This window comes from Ammospiza nelsoni, chromosome 12 (assembly GCF_027579445.1).
Source record: "Ammospiza nelsoni isolate bAmmNel1 chromosome 12, bAmmNel1.pri, whole genome shotgun sequence".
NCBI classification, from domain to species: domain Eukaryota; kingdom Metazoa; phylum Chordata; class Aves; order Passeriformes; family Passerellidae; genus Ammospiza; species Ammospiza nelsoni.
Window position 1 is genome coordinate 14,859,745 of NC_080644.1, and position 3,301 is coordinate 14,863,045.

A 3,301-nucleotide genomic window follows, 5' to 3' on the forward strand; every position below is an offset into this window, starting at 1 on the left:
ACAATTGGACTGGAGCAGTTGAACTCAGCTCCCAGGAAAGCAGCAGGACCTTGGCTGGGCTTTGGGGATCCCACTGGGCTGGGGACCCCTGGGACAGGCAGGGTGAGCCCCAGGAGCTCAGGGGGCTGTGGGACTCCATCCCTAAACCCTCCTGGAGCTGCATCCCTTGGCAGGGGATGTTCCTGCAGCCAGGGCCCTTCCCAAGGGCTGCCTGTGGGACCCCTGGGTGCAGGGCACACCTGGGGAGCACAGGGTGGGATCCTGGCACACAGGGAGCCCCAGGACGGTTTAGGGATGGAGGCAAGGAAGCACAAATGCAGGATTCCAGAGAGGCCAATCCCAGTGAGGGATCAGAGGCAGGCTGCAAATCCTGGGGATGCCTGGCTTGTGTGAAAGGAAGGGGCTGCAGCAGCTGCCTGCTGATGCATTCCTGGGTAAACACGGGGGTGGAGAAGAAAGAGCTCAGCTAAAGGACACAAGAACTGGTGCAGTGTTTGGGGATGTTCAGGCTGAAACCCACGGTTTGATTTTCCAGATCCTCTGGGGAGCTCACCTGCCAAACTGAGCAAGTCAAAATCCATTTTTTTTTAAAGTCAATGTGCTTCCTCTCAATACCTCCCTCCAGGATGCCTCAGCAGCAGTGTCAGGGCTTCCTTCCATTTCAGCTAATTTCATGATACTTACAAAATTCCATCAAAGCTGGAATTGGAAACAGAATGTCTGTCTGTCTGTCTGGACAACAGGGCTCATCTACTTCCTCCCATTCTCATCTAATTTTACTGTCTCTCATATTTCTGCCACGTTCCCTGCTCTGCCCTGCACCCCCCTCCATGGCAGTGCCCCTCCATGCCAGAGCACAGGATCATTCCTGGCACGTGCCCTGCCTGCCCAGCGCTGCCAGGAGCAGCAGGAGGAGCAGAGGAACCCCTGTGACCTGCAGGTTCTGCCTGTCTGGCATCCCCTTGGGCCTCCCTTTGTGTTTATCAGGTGTCTGGAGCAGAGCCCTGCGATGTCTCTCCCTCCCGAGGGTGTTGGAGGATTAATGAGTTGATGTTTGCATAGAGCTTGGAAGGGAGGAGCCAGGTGGGAGGGTGGCAGGAGCAGAACTGGATTCCTGCATCCCATCTCCTTCCTCCCCTCACTGAGGGTGGCAGCCCCTGTGCCCTCCCTGTGCCAGCTCACCTGGGGAACAGGGCTGCTGCAGGTGCAGGGGAGGGGACAGCCTGTGAGGGAAATCACTGATAGGAAAGAGAATCATGGAAAGCTTGGATTGAAAGGGACCTTAACACTCATCTCATTCCACCCCCTGCCATGGGCAGAGACACCTCCCACTGTCCCAGGGTGCTCCAAACCCCATCCAGCCTGGCCTTGGGCACTGCCAGGGATGCAGGGGCAGCCACAGCTGCTCTGGGCACCCTGTGCCAGGGCCCACCACTCTCACAGGGAAGAAATTTTTCCCTATCCCCTATTTCATCTATCCCTGCCCTCTGGCAGTGGGAAGCCATTCCCCTTGTCCTGTCCCTCCAGACTCTTGTCCAAAGTCCTTCTTCAGCTCTCCTGGAGCCCCTTTAGGCCCTGGAAGGGACTCAGGGCCCCCCCTGGATCCTCCTGCCCTCCAGGCTGAACATCCCCAGCTCTCCCAGCCTTTCCTCATGAGTGAGGTTCCATCCTTCTAATCTAATGTTTCACCCACAGGACTTTCTTTTCTTCTTTATTCCAATCTATGCAAAAGGAAAACAAACTCCAGTTGTTTCCCCAATTTCCTTTCAGTTGTCAGTGCCAGCTGCCCCCAGAGCAGCTGGTTCTGGGGAGATGCAGGAGTTCTCCCCCTCCTGGAGCAGAGCTTTCCTGTCTGAGCAGGGCAGGTCCAGCATGCTGGACAGCAGGGCTGGGATTTCCAGCTGGAGAATTCCCAGCAGCCCTGGCCAGCCCTGGCTCCATGTCACTGCACCTCAGCAGGGGCTGGGCTGGGCTGGGCAGTTCGTGTTGGAGCTGCTGATGTTAATTAAGAGGTAACAAGCATGATGGAGATTTATTTTCAGGCTGTGTACTTGCAACTGATTATGCACAACTGGGAAATGGAAAATTGACCTCCTGCTCATTTTCCTGTCCTCTTCACAGCAACAGTTAATTATTGTGGTGGGCAACACTGCCCTGGATAGGCCTGGCAAGGGAGCAGCTCTGCCTCACCTCCCTCCCTCCATCCCATACCCTCATCCAGGCAATCTTCCCCTTCCTTGTCTTCCTCACTCCCAGCCTGAGCAGCCTCAGGGAGAGGGAGGCTGATCGTGGCTGTTGGGATGTTGAAGCCTGGAAAAGCAGGGCTGTGATCAGCCTGGCAGGCAGGCTGGGCAGCTCTGGGCTCAGCTCTGGGCGCTGGGTGTGCAGTGCTGCCTGCCTGGCATCTCCTTCCCCAGCTGGAGCACAGGGCAGCTCCTGGCAGCGTTCAGCAGGCTGCAGCTCTCTCCCTGTCCCCATCCTATGCCTCAGTTTCTCCTCTGTCAGTGAGGGTGATATTTTGGGTGGGAGTGATAATTGAGTGAGGCTGGTGGGGTTTGCATTTGCCAGAGTTCATCCCTGTGCTGCAGCACTCCCTCCAGAACCAGTGGCTCCAGTGGGCACAGGGTGCTCTGGTTTCCCACATCTGTGCAACGTGAGGCAGTCCTTGTCATGTTTTCCTCCATCTGGCTTTGCACACAGCCTCGCTCCCCCTCTCCCTGCCCGGAGCCACTGGCTGCCTGCATGCAGCAAACTGGGCTGTGCTGGGAACTGCCCTGGGCTGGCCCTCTGCACCCCACACTGCTCTCTGCAGGGACACGGATGACGCCAGAGGGGTGCAGCAGCTGCCTGGACAGGCAGGGAAGGGCTCTCCAGCCTGGCTGGCAGTGCCTTCCAGCCCCATCTGTGCCCAGCCTCAGCCAGAGCAGACTGGGGGAGAAGGGGCAGCAGTGGGGGGCAGATTTAACCCTTGAGTTCCAGGTGGCCTGCAAACACAGCCCCACACAGCCCTCAGGTAGTGCCAGAGCCCAGCACAGCAGGCACCTCTAATGCTTTTGTAATCTGCTTTCTTGTCCGTGACTGTTCTCCCAGGAAAGGGAGGGGGAGGCATGATTAATTTTCATTAGCCTGGTAAATAATAAGCTTGTTTCCGCTAGTCTTGCCCTGTAATTAGGGCTCTGGTGCCAGGGCCCTGAGAAGGAAGCTGGGATTTGCTGGTGACTCATGGGAAGCTGGGCCAGTCTGGACATCCTGCCCTGGGCAGGAAAAGGGGAGAGGCTGGGACCCCTCGGAGAGACAGAGC